The sequence below is a fragment of the Piliocolobus tephrosceles genome, chromosome Y (genome assembly GCF_002776525.5).
Source record: "Piliocolobus tephrosceles isolate RC106 chromosome Y, ASM277652v3, whole genome shotgun sequence".
Classification (NCBI taxonomy): domain Eukaryota; kingdom Metazoa; phylum Chordata; class Mammalia; order Primates; family Cercopithecidae; genus Piliocolobus; species Piliocolobus tephrosceles.
This window is the reverse complement of record NC_045456.1, coordinates 11,671,302-11,685,762: the sequence shown is the minus strand read 5'-3', so window position 1 is coordinate 11,685,762 and position 14,461 is coordinate 11,671,302. Positions and strand designations below refer to the sequence as shown.

The 14,461-nt window shown below is 34.2% G+C and overlaps 1 protein-coding gene across 2 annotated transcripts in view; it reads left to right on the top strand.

The window, feature by feature from the left end:
• Positions 1-14,461, top strand: part of FRMPD4 (FERM and PDZ domain containing 4) — a 996,955-nt gene that overhangs the window by 228,519 nt on the left and 753,975 nt on the right. The window lies entirely within an intron of this gene.

Here is a 14,461-nt window from a genome sequence, read left to right as displayed (position 1 = left end):
TTGGTTTTCTGTTCCTGCATTATTTTGCTAAGGGTAGTGGCCTCCAGCTCCATCCACATCCCTGCAAAGGACATGATCGTATTCTTTTCTATGATGAGTTTCAATCATTTTTTTGTGTGTATCAGTAGTTTGTTCCTTTTTAGTATGGAATAGTATCTCATTGTATGGATGTACTACAATTTGTTTATTCATTCACCAATAGATTTGGTATTTATTTTCCAGTTTTTGACTAATAGTGAACAAATGCATTATTAGCATTAACAAACCAGTCTTTTGATATATAATTTCATTTCTTTTGGGTAATTAGCAAAAGTAGACTATCTGGGATGGATATTAAGTGGTATGCTTAAGTTTTTAAGACATGCTAAAGTCTTAGCACTTAGTTCCTAAGTGGCTGCATCACCTTATATTCCCACTAACAATGTATGAGATTTCCAGTTGCTCCATATCCAAACTAGCACTTGATATTTTCAGTCTTCTTCATTTTAGCCATTCTAAGAGATGTAATGTAACATTGTAATTTTAATTTTTCATCCAAATGTGCTTTTAACAGCTTATTTGAGTTGTAATAGTTCTTTATATATTCTAGGTATAAACCCTTCTTTTTATTTACTTTTTTTTATTATTATACTTTAAGTTCTAGGGTACATGTACACAACGTGCAGGTTTGTTACATATGTATACATGTGCCATGTTGGTGTACTGCACCCATCAATTCGTCAGCACACCTCAACTCGTCATTTACATCGGTTATAACTCCCAATGCCATCCCTCCCCCCTCCCCTCTACCTCCTCCCCATAATCGGCCAAGGTGTGTGATGTTCCCCTTCCCATGTCCAAGTGATCTCACAATTGCTTCAAAGAGAATAAAATACCTAGGAATCCAACTTACAAGAGATGTAAAGGACCTCTTCAAGGAGAACTACAAACCACTGCTCAGTGAAATAAAAGAGGACACAAACAAATGGAAGAACATACCATGCTCATGGATAGGAAGAATCAATATCATGAAAATGGCCATACTGCCCAAGGTAATTTATAGATTCAATGCCATCCCCATCAAGCTACCAATGACTTTCTTCACAGAATTGGAAAACACTGCTTTAAAGTTCGTATGGAATCAAAAAAGAGCCTGCATTGCCGAGACAATCCGAAGCCAAAAGAACAAAGCTGGAGGCATCACGCTACCTGACTTCAAACTATACTACAAGGCTACAGTAACCAAAACAGCATGGTACTGGTATCAAAACAGAGATATAGACCAATGGAACAGAACAGAGCCCTCAGAAATAATACCACACATCTATAGCCATCTGATCTTTGACAAACCTGACAAAAACAAGAAATGGGGAAAGGATTCCCTATTTAATCAATGGTGCTGGGAAAATTGGCTAGCCACAAGTAGAAAGCTGAAACTGGATCCTTTCCTTACTCCTTATATGAAAATTAATTCAAGATGGATTAGAGACTTAAATGTTAGGCCTAATACCATAAAAACCCTAGAAGAAAACCTAGGTAATACCATTCAGGGCATAGGCATGGGTAAGGACTTCATGTCTAAAACACCAAAAGCAATGGCAACAAAAGCCAAAATGGACAAATGAAACTACCATCAGAGTGAACAGGCAACCTACAGAATGGGAGAAAATTTTTGCAATCTACTCATCTGACAAAGGGCTAATATCCAGAACCTACAAAGAACTCAAACAAATTTACAAGAAAAAAACAAACAACCCCATCAAAAAGTGGGCAAAGGATATGAACAGACATTTCTCAAAAGAAGACATTCATACAGCCAACAGACACATGAAAAAATGCTTGTCATCACTGGCCATCAGAGAAATGCAAATCAAAACCACAATGAGATACCATCTCACACCAGTTAGAATGGCAATCATTAAAAAATCAGGAAACAACAGGTGCTGGAGAGGATGTGGAGAAATAGGAACAATTTTACACTGTTGGTGGGATTGTAAAGTAGTTCAACCATTGTGGAAAACAGTGTGGCGATTCCTCAAGGATCTAGAACTAGAAATACCATATGACCCAGCCATTGCATTACTGGGTGTATACCCAAAGGATTATAAATCATGCTGCTATAAAGACACATGCACATGTATGTTTATTGCAGCACTATTCACAATAGCAAAGACTTGGAATCAACCCAAATGTCCGTCAGTGACAGACTGGATTTAGAAAATGTGGCACATATACACCATGAAATACTATGCAGCCGTAAAAAAGGATGAGTTCATGTCCTTTGTAGGGACATGGATGCAGCTGGAAACCATCATTCTCAGCAAACTATCACAAGAACAGAAAGCCAAACCCTTCTTTAGAATGTTTTTTTGGAAATATTTTCTCCCAGTTCTGTAGAGTGTCTGCATTTTCTTAACAGTGTCTATTGAAGAAAAAAATTTGATGAAGTCCAAATTACTAATTTTTGTTATAGTGTGTGCTTTTTACATGTATATCTAATAAATCAGTAGCTAACTTAACTTCTCAAAATATCCTTCTGTGTTCTCCCCTAGAAGGTTTAGTTTCAGCTCTGACATTTAGGTCTCTGATCAAAATGTCTTCCTAGGAATTTGTCTATGTCAACTAATGTGCAGAATTGTTTGGCATACATTTTTTCATGTTTTCTTATAATCCATTTAACTTCCCTGGGATTGATAGTGATGTACACTTTTTCATTCCTAATTTTGGTAATTTGTTTCTTCTATTTTTTTTTTTTTTTTTGTCATGTGGTCTAGAAATGTATCAGTTTTTAGTGATTTATTTTTTCTATTGTTTTTCTGTTTTCCATTTGATTGATTTCCCCTTTGATCTTTATGGTTTCCTTCCTGTTTGCTTTGTATCTAGTTTGTTCCTTTTTTTTTCTAATTTCTTTCTCTTTTTTTGAGACAGGGTCTCACTCTGTCTCCTAGGCTGCAGTGCAGTGATATGATCAGTTCCGTGCAGCTTCCAAAAGTCCTGGGATTATAGGTGTAAACCACTGTGCACAGCCCTTATTTTCTAAATTCTTAAGGTGAAAACTTAATGGTTTGAGATTTTTCTTTTTTAAATATAGATCTTTAGAGCTATAAATTATCCTTTAAGTACTACTTTGGCTACATCAAAGGAATTTTAATATATGTGATTTTGTCTTAATTCAGCTCAGATACTTTCTAATTTTCCTTTTTATTCTTTACCCATATGGCATTTAGAAAATTATTGTTTAATTTTCTATTTTTTTGTTGTTTTACTAATTTAATTCCATGGTTGTTGGAGAACATACATTAAAATACTCAATAATATTAGATGTATTCAGATTTGCTTTGTGGAACAGAATATGATCTATTCTGAGGAATGTTTGTGTATGCTTAGAAAAAAAATCATGTAAGGCTGGGTACGGTGGCTCACGCCTGTAATCCCAGCACTTTGGGAGGCCGAGGTGGGCAGATCACCTGAGGTAGGGAGTTGGAGACCAGCCTGACCAACGTGGAGAAGCCGTGTCTCTACTAAAAATACAAAATTAGCCGGGCATGGTGGTGCATGCCTGTAATTCCAGCTACTTGGGAGGCTGAGGTAGGAGAATCGCTTCAACCTGGAAGGCAGAGGTTGAGGTGAGCCGAGATCACACCATTGCACTCCAGCCTGGGCAACAAGAGTGAAACTTCATAAAAAAACAAACAAAAAACAAAAAACAAAAAACAAAATATGTATTATGCTGCTATTAGGTGCAGTATTCCATATATATTAATTAGGTCAGGTTGGTAGATAGTGTTGTCTAAGTCTTCTACATCTTTATTGAGTTACTGTATAGTAGCTCTATAAATGATTTAGAGTACTGAAATCTCTAACTTGAAATATTGAATTGTATATTTCTTCTTTGGTTCTGTCATTTTTGTCTTTAAATAATTTGATGATCTGTGTCTAGGTACATGCATGTTTATAACTATTATGTCTCCCTGACATATTGATCTTTTCATTAGGAAAGTTCTTCTTGTATCTAGTGTTTTTTGTTTTGTTTTGTTTTGTTTTTTTTGTCTTAAAATCTGTCTTTTTTTCTAGGGGTAATATAACCACTCCAGCTTCTATGGTTACTGTTTGAATGGTTTATCTTTTTCTATCATATTACTTTCAATGTATATATTTCTCTTGTAGACATCATATAGAAGTCTACTGATTTTCAGCCAATCTGGCAATCTCTAGCCTTTGATTATAGATTTTATTCCTTTTATTTTAATGTCATTATTGATATAGTTGGATTTATGTCTGCTTTTTTGTTTTATTTTGAGATGGAGTCTTGCTCTGTCGCCCAGGCTGGAGTGCAGTGACGTGATCTCCGCTCACTGCAAGCTCCACCCCCCAGGTTCACGCCATTCTCCTGCCTCAGCCTCCCAAGTAACTGGGACTACAGGTGCCTGCCACCACACCTGGCTAATTTTTCTGTATTTTTAGTAGAGACAGGGTTTCACAGTGTTCACCAAGATGGTCTGTATCTCCTGACCTCATGATCCACCCACCGTGGCCTCCCAAAGTGCTGGGATTACAGGCGTGAGCCACTGTGCCCAGCCTATGTCTGCTATTTTATTTGCTTTCTACGTCTCTTTTTGTTGTTGTTGTTCCTCTATTGCTCCTTTACTGCTTTTTTTTTGTGTTAAAAATGTTTTGGTGCTTTGTTTCAATTCTTCTGTTATTAAAAAACATTTTCCCTATTGTTTTCTTAGTGGTTACTCTAGGGGTTACTATATGCAACTTAAATGATCACATTCTACTTCAAATTAATGCTGACTTAATTCCAGCAAAATATAGCAACTTTCCTTCAATACAGCTTTACTTTTCCCCCTTTCCTTTTGTGTTACTATTGTCTTATAAATTACATATGTGTGTTGTAAACTTAGCAATGTAGTGTTTTAATTGTTGCTTTATACAATATATTTTTAAAGAAATTAAGAGAAGAAAATATAAAAATATCTTTGAGTCTTTTATATTTACACATATATGGTTCCATGTTCCTCCTTTCTTCCTATGAATTTGACTTACTGTCTGGTATCACTCCTTTCAGCCTGAAAGATTCATTCAGTATTTCTTTTAAGGTAGATCTAGCAACATATTCTGTAAGTCTCTCTTTATCTCACAGTAATGTTATTTTATTTTCACTTATAAAGGATAGTTTTACTAGACAGAATTCTTGGTTAACTTTTTTCTTATAGCACTTTGAATATGTCATATAATTCCTTTTGCCCTCCAGATTTCTAATTTGAAGTCGGCTGTTAGTTGTATTGTTGTTCTCCTGTATATGATGAGTCGTCTTTCTTTCCACTCTCAAGATTTTCTTTGTCTTTGGCTTTTAGCAGTTTGACCATCATCTGTATACATGTAGATCTCTGTGTTCATCTTACTTGGGGCTGATTGAGCTTCTTGGAGCTATAAATTAAGGGTTTTCGTCTAACTTGGGAAGTTTAACATCACAGTTTCTTCCTTTTTTTCTCTTCCTTTATCCTCTCCTCCCTTCTCAAATTCCCATGGAAATATGTTGGTATTCTTGATGGTGTCCCATGAATCTTGGAAACTATGTTTATTTTTCTTTTTTCTTTCTATTTTTTAAATTGGATAATTTCCATTGATATATCTTAAGTTCTTTGATTCGTCTGTATTCTCAAATCTTCTGTTGAATTAATCTTGTGAATTTTATTTTTACTTATTGGACTTTTCTCCTCTAGAATTTCAATTTGGTTCTTTAGTATCTATTTCTTCGTTCATATTCCTTATTTGTTGAATCATTGTCATAAATTTTCTTTTTAATCTTTTAAATATGGTTTCCTTTAGCTTTTGATCATATTTGTAATAGCTACTTTGAAGTCTTTGTCTGCTAACTCCAACATCTACACTCATTTAGAGTCATTTTCTTCTGACAGCTTTTTTTCCCACAGAGTGTGGGAAACATTTTCCTATTCTTTTGCATGTCTCATAAGTCTTTGTTGAAGACTGGACATTTTAGGTATTTACGTTGTAGCAATTTCGGATTCTTGAGGTTTTATTTTTGTTTGTTTATATATATTTTTCATTAACTTGCTTAGATTAATCTATAGAATCTGGCTCTCCTGTAATGTGTGGTGTGATATGTGGTCATTGTTCTCTTTGTTCAATTTTTTTCCTAATTTTTATTTTTATCCTGCATTATTTATATCCTGCCTGTGCTCAATCTGTATAGCTTAGCACTCAGGCAATAATTTGGTAGAGGTTTTGCTTAGGCACTTCATGCTGTCTGACTCTCACACTCTGCCAGTGAATTTGTGCGTGGGCTGAGAGCACACTTAAAATTCAAGCAGTTTTACGTCTACCTCGGCTTTTACTCTCCACTGGGCCTTTTCATTTCATCCTGCCAATACACACATTTTCCTAGTCAGTGAAAGATGTGTCGAGAGCTTTTCTTGTACTTGAAAGGTGATATCATTTCCAGAACCATGTCCTTGTTAAATTTCTGGTTGGCTTCTCACTTGCCCTAAAACCTAAGGCTAGCAAGACTGTGGGTTTCTCCCTTTTGTTTTATACTGAGTTTGCTACTTTTAGTGACAACTTTGCTGAGCATGAGTTTTCTCCTCTGCTTCAAATCAAGTTAGCCGTCTTTGGCAGTGAAGCTGCTGGTTTTTAGTCTAGACATATACCCTTACAATTACCATTCTCATCTACGGAACCAGACAGTGGGGATGAGAGCAGCCCCAGGCAAGAAGGACACAAACTCTCATAGTTCTTGCCTGAAGTTCTGGGAGCTTTTCTTGAATAAGTGCTTTTCTGTTTATTGTTTGCCTTTGGTCACTTTTTGGAGCTCTGGAATGGTTGTTTGTGACCATTTTTTCCTAGCTTTATGTATGTTTGTTGGTGGCAAAATTTGCCAGAATCTTCACTCTGTCATAGATGAAAGCCCTATGAACCGTAAGGATTTTAAAATAAGTATGTATGACTTTTTTGTGGTAAATGAAATGATATCCAGCTAATTTAGTGACCTAATGATGAAAACCTATAAATCAACCAATAAGATAATTGAAATTGATAAAGATTTAAATTAGAAAATAAATTCAATATCAAGTTTCAGGAGAAGAAAAGTTTAAGAAGCTTCTGAGAAAAACTATCTCAGGAGATCTCTTATGAAATTTGCTCTAAAGGGTACAGGCATCATATAGTATATGACCGTGCATAATCAGAATTTAATTATGTTTTAAAAATCAGAGCTAGAAGAGACCTCAGGTGTTCTCTCATCCAGTGGTCTCCAAATACTGGGATGTAGATTACTGGGGCCTTTGGGACCTGTGAAAATTTTTTCCCTAATCTGTAGCACAATTAAACAAAAAAAAACAGTAACAGTTTAACATGCTTTTCATAAAGCTAAATCTGTTTAATTTAAAGGACTACATTTTAGCCAACTTAACATTTTCTTCCTACATCTTGGTATTAAAATATTCCTTCTATTCTGTGAAATGCTGGTAATGGAAGAATATACATATCATACTCTTATTTGGCAAAATTGTTTTCCACTGCATGTTATTATCTAGCATTTTGAAAATGTACTGCAACTCCTGAGAAATTAAATGCTTTTCTCAATTTTACTGTTTAAGTGCAAAAAATATCATTTTATGATAATAAAATATAGTTTATTCATCATAAGAAAGGCTTTTTCTATAACTGACAGGAAAAATGAATTACTGTTTCCCTTTTGTGTAATTTGGCTATTTGAGTTAATTTTTTTTACCAATTTTCTGAATGATAAAACCTTATTTAGGTTGGGGAAAAACTCATCCATAACTCTTAAATCTTTCTGTATTAAATCAATTTAACAATAATTTTTATAATGAGCAATGTAGAATAATGTTCATTTTTTTATGATCTTATCACAACACTTGTATTCTAAAGATCCAGAACTTTGTATGCATATGCAAGGAATTTATATATCATGTCATTTTTCTTATATTGTATGATAAGCAACCAGCTCATTTTTACTCTGTCAGTTCATCCTGTGTCCTGGAAAAACATGAGCTCTGCTCTGTTGGAGCCACATTTGTTCATTAATAATCTTTAAATGAGTGATTTGCTGGTGTCAGCTTCATTGGTCCAGATATGAGAGATAGGAAGGTGAATATGGAACACTCAAGCAAGAGAGAAAGCAAAAGTTTCCAGTGTACTGATAAGTGCTACCAGGGAGGATGTGCAAAGGGTCAAGTAAGTTCTGGATGACAGAAACATTAACATTGGACAGTTCAAGGGAGGCTTCCGTGAGGAGGTGACCAGTTTGAGCTGGATTTTGAATAACGAATGTGGTTTTCTATGCCACTCTTCTAGTGTCAGACACTAATCAAGTCACTTAAACATTTCAGGTCCCAACTATCTTAAGTGTTAGGTCTAAAGTTCTGCTCTTTCAGATCAGTGCAGGTCCGACTATTTTATTAGATCAATAATACGTAGAAAGTTATGATCTCATGTATCATAAGCTCTTTGAATTTGCCTTAAGAGGCACAATAAGGGCTTCTCTTTGCCAGTTTGCTGAGAAAATGCTATGGAAATGAATGTATTCTTTTTAATTAGTGATTATTAATCTGCTTGGTAATAATAATAATGCAAACACAGACGTCATTTACTATGTATTGGAAAATGTGCTAAACCAGGGATTGACAAACTTTTGCCTGTGGGCCAAATCTGACTCATTGCTTGTTTTTGGATGGCCCACAAGCTACCGATGTCTTTTAACATTTTTAAATCTTGAAAAAGGAATAAGAATATTTATTGACATTTGGAAATTATATAAAATTCAAATTTGTGTCCATAAATAAATGTTTATTGGAACACAACCATGTTCATTCATTTACATATTGTCCGTGGGCTGCTTTCGTGCTAAAATGGCAGAACTGAGTAGTTTCAACAGAGACCACATGGCCTACAAAGCCTGAAATTTTAATATCTCTTTCTTTATAGAAAAGGTTTGCAAGCCCCACATGATAATGAATCATTTTGAGGCCTAAGTTGAAGGTATTTCTCTCCAAATATGTTTGATGTTTACTTCCGGGATTACTACTAATGGGAAGTCACCTTTTATTACTTATTTATTGGGGTGGGCTTTTCAAGGTTGTTTTTCATTTGCATCCTGGGGCATTAGCAATAGGTAACCATTTTAAATTATTCACTCATTCCTTGGCTTTGAGGCTCCTAGATAACATCAGTATTGAAATCTGAACCCCAAACCCATATGAGAGCTGGTCTGTGATTTTAAATTGCAGAGGAAGTCTTCCATTTTCCCCTGCAAGAGCCCATGTTGAGATGGACACATTGCCCTGATTTTCTTGGCTAGTATGGAGATTGTTTCACCCAAGTCTATCCTTATATAGGTTATATATAGCCTATATAAATAACCTATATATATATGGTTATATATAACTATTTATACATGATTTTATATATATATAGTTGTGTATATGTGGTTATATATGTGGTTATATATATGGTTATTTACATGTTTTATATACATAATTATAAATATGCAATTATATATGTGGCTATATATGTGGCTACATATATGTATGATTATATACATGGTTTATATATGGTTGTATATATCATAATACCACATGTATATAAAGTACATATAACACCACAAACATAACAAAAAGTACCTGTGAACTTGAAAATTAAAGAAGAAATTATAATAGAATTATAAAATATTTGTAATTAATGATAAAAACAGCACTGTATTTAAGAACCTATGAGATGTAGCTAAAGTTGTTCTCAGAGAAAAATTTGTAACCCAAAATTCTTAGATTAATTAACAGAAGAAATCTAAAAAAAATTAAATAGTATATATGTGAACGTATATGTACATACCAATTTTTAAAAATCATTTCAACTTTTATTTTAGATTCAGATTCAGGGAGTACATGTGCAGGTTTGTTACCTGAGTATTTTGTGTGATGCTGAGGTTTGGGATGTCAAAGATCCCATCACCCAGATAGTGAGCATAGTACCAACAGTTTTTCAACCCTTCCCTCCCTCTCTCCCTGCTTCTAATAGTCTCCAGTGTCTATTTTTGCCATCTTTATGTTCATGTGTACCCGGTGTTTAGCTCCCACTTATAAGTGAGATGATACAGTGTTTGGTTTTCTGTGCCTGTGTTAGTTCACTTAGGATAATGGCCTCCAGCTGTCCATATTGCCGCAAAGGACATGTTTTTATTCTTTTTTATAGCTGCATAGTATTCCATGATGTATATGTACCACATTTTCTTTATCCAATCCACTGTTGACAGGCACCTCGGATGATTCTACGTCTTTGCTATTGTGAATAGTGCAGCAATGAACATGTGAATGCGTGTGTCTTTTGAGTAGAACAGTTTGTTTTCTTTTGGATATATACCCAGTAATGGGATTGCTGGGTTGAATGGTAGTTCTGTTTTAAGTTCTTTGAGAAATCTCCAAACTTCTTCTCACAATGGCTGCACTAATTTACATTCCCACCAGTGGTGTATAAGCATTCCCTTTGCTTCACAGCCTCACCAGCATCTGTTGTTTTTTGACTTTAATAATAGCTATTCTGACTGGTATGATATAGTATCTCATTGTGGTTTTGGTTTGCATTTCTCTGGTTATTAGTGATGTGGATCATTTTTTCATATATATGTTGGTCACTTGTATGTCTTTTTTGAGAAGTGTCTGTCATGTCTTTTGTCCACGTTTTTGTTTTTTGCTTTTTGTTTTTTGCTTGTTGCATAGTTTAAGTTCCTTATAGATTCTGGATATTAGACCATTGTCAGACGCATAGTTTGCAAATATTTGCTCCCATTCTGTAGATTATCTATTTACTCAGCTGATAGTTTCTTTTGCTGTGCAGAAAGTCTTTAGTTTAATTAGGCCCCACTCTTTTGTTTTTGTTACAATTGCTTTTGAGGACTTAGTCATAAATTTTTTCCAAGGCTGAAAATGGCCAGAATGGTGTTTCCAAGGTTTTCTTCTAGGTTCTTATAGTTTGAGGTCTTATGTCTAAGTCTTTAATCCATATTGAGTTAATTTTTGTATATAGTAAAAAGTAGGGGTCCAGTTTCATTCATCTGCATTTGGCTAGCCAGTTATCCCAGCACTATTTACTGAATAGGGAGTTCTTTCTACACTGCTTATTTTTGTCGACTTTGTTGAAGATCAGATGGCTGTAGGTGTGTGACATTATTTCTGGGTTCTCTATTTTGTTCCATTGGTCTATGTGTCTATTTTTGTACCAGTACCATGCTGTTTTGGTTAGTGCAGCCTTATAGTATAGTTTAAAGTTGGGTAATGTGATGCTTCCCACTTTATTGTTTTTGCTTAGGATTGCTTTGTCTATTCAGGCTCTTTTTTGGTTGCATATGAATTTTAGAATGTTTTTCTAATTCTGTAAAAAAATGATATTGCTAGTTTAACAGGAATATCATTGAATCTGTAGATTTCTTTGGGCAGTATGGCCATTTTAACAATATTTATTTTTTCAATCCATGAATGTGGAATGTTTTTCCATTTGTTTGTGTAATCTATTATTTCTTTCAGCAGTGTTTTGTAATTCTCCTGGTAGAGATGTCTTACCTCCTTGGTTAGATGTCTTCCTATGTATTTTATTTTTTGTGCGTGGCTGTTGTAAATAGATTGCATTCTTGATTTGGCTCTCAGTTTGAATGTTATTGGTGTAGAAAAATGCTACTGATTTCTGTGCATTGATTTTGAATCCTGAAACTTTACTGAAGTCGTTTATCGGTTCTCTAAACCTTTTGGCAGAGTCTTTAGGGTTTCCTACGTATAGAGTCATATTATCAGCAAAGAGAAATAGTTTTTCTTCTTTTCCTATTTGGATGCCTTTTATTTCTGTGTCTTGCCTGATTGCTCTGGCTAGGGCTTTACACATACTGATGTTTAAGTCAGTGATGGACTGCCTATATGACGGTGATCCTATAAGATTATAATGGAGCTGAAAAAATCCCTGTTTCCTAGTATTTACTGTACTATTTTAGAATGTACTCCTTCTGCTTATAAAAAAGAAAGCTAATGGTAAAAAGAGCCTTAGGCAGGTCCTTCAGGAGGTATTGCAGAAGAAGGCATTGTTATCATAGAAGATGACAGCCCCATGCGTGTTGTTTCCCCTGAAAACCTGCCAGTGGGACAAGTTGGGAAGGTGAAAGACAATGATAGTGATGATTCTGACCCATTGAAGGCTTAGACTAATGTGTATATTTGTGTCTTCATTTTTAATTTAAAGTGGTTTAAAAAGAAAACAAGATTAAAATAGAAAAAAGTTTATAGAATAAGAATATAACAAGAAAATATTTTGTACAGCTGTACAATGTGTTTCTATGTTAAGTGTCAAACAATTAAAGTTTAAAGCTAAGAGTGAAAACATTAAAAAATTTAAAATTTATAAAGTAAAATATACAGTAAGCTAAGGTTCTAAGGTTAATTTATTGAAGAAAGAAAACTATTCTTTAAATAGATTCAGTGTAGCCTAAGTGTATAGAGTTTATACAGTTTACAGTAGTGTACAGTAATGTCCTAGGACTTCACATTTAGTCACCACTCACTCACTGACTGACCCAGAACAACTTCCATTCCGGCAAGCTCCATTCATAGTAAGTGCTCTCTCTATATATACCAATTTTTATTATTTTATTCCATATTTTACTGTACATTTTCTATGGTTAAATATGTTTAGATACACAAATACTTAGCCTTGTGCTGCAATTGCCTACGCATTTAGTATAGTAGCATGCTGTACAGGTTTGTTGCCTAGGAACAGTAGGCTATATCATATAACCGAGGTGTGCAGTAGGCTATAGCATGTAGATTTGTGTAAGTACAGACATCTATGATGTTTGCACAATAATGAAATCCCCTAATTACACATTTCTCAGAATGTTTCCCTGTTGTTAAGCAACACATGACTGTATATATGTATATAAAGTAGTCTTTTCAAAGAACAAAATTTGGTTTTATTGATTTTTTCTATCATTTTTTGTTTTCTATTTCTTTTTTACTCTATTAGTTGTTTCTAATTTTGAGGGGTTTATTCTAACAGCTGAACTGGAATGCTTAGCTTTTTAACTTTTAAGTGGGTACATAAAGTGATACAGTTACCTTAGAGAGTAATGTGGCAGTTTCTAGTAAAGCCAAAGATGTTTATATCATAGTGCCGAAAAATAGTTTCAATCGTACTTAAACTCACTTCATACTTGTGCAAAAGTACAAAAAGAGTTGTACAAGATGTTCATATTAACATCATAAGAACCAAATATTACAAACGACATAAGTAGCCAGTAAGAGGAGAATGGATAGATAAATTGTGGTACGTTACTACAATGAAACACACACAGCAGGGAGAATGAATGAGCTATAGCTCCATGTATTAATATAGGTAACTTCCATGTTGAATGACATAAAGCACATCGCATAAAGCTACATACAGGCTAGTACCATGTATATTAAGTTTAAAATCATGCAAAACAGCACTATCTATATTTATAGGATGCATGTCTATGTAGTAAAAAGTATAAAGGTGTTCATGGGAATGATAAACAACAAATTCAGAATAATGCAACTTCAGAGAGTATAGAGAGAAGTACATACAGAGAAATATGTAATATTTTATTTAGATGAGTGATGAGTACATAAGTATTTTTAATCATAAATGTTTTACTTTTTTGGGTATCCAAGGTAGCAACGGAAACATTACTACATGAGGTATATACTAATTGAGAAGGAAAACTCTTAGATAAAACCTTTTATGATGATGGTAGTGGGGAAATGTTGGCATTTCAAAGGTAGTAAGATAATTTTTAATTGTTTGATCAGGCACAAAGTATAAAAAATATAATAAATTAGAATACTTTATATTCTAAATTCATAAACTTCAGTTTTATCTGTTTTAGCTTGAACTTCCTTGAAGCTTTTTACTCAGGAGTACAAAATAAGATAACATTGAGAAAGCTAAAACATTGTGTCCTTTTCTTTGCATTGCATTTGAAGCTTGAAAAATAGAGTTGTTTAAAAATGTAATGATCTGAGAGACGACTTCGTCCAATTCTCCCACCCCCTCCTTTTATAAATGTCACAGTGATACAATCATCCATCCATTCACCCTCCATCCATCTGTTCATTCAACCAATAAATGCCCAATATTGTGTCAATCATTGGGGTGGTTGAAGTGATGACAAAGAAATCATGGTCCCTTTCCTACAAGTCTAGAAGAAAGAACTTTAGGGAAGAAAACAGTAACATAACTGTATGGGTAGAGATATATTACAAATGCTTCAGCAGCACAGAAGAGGGAAGTAATAACTTGGTCAGTGGAGGTACTTTTCAGCTGTGTTTACTGTAAAGATTATAAAACATTCATTTTTATTAAATGGAGCCAGCAATTTTATTACTCATTTAGACGTATTTTATTTTTTTTTTGTCTCCTTTCTCTGATTTCTCACATT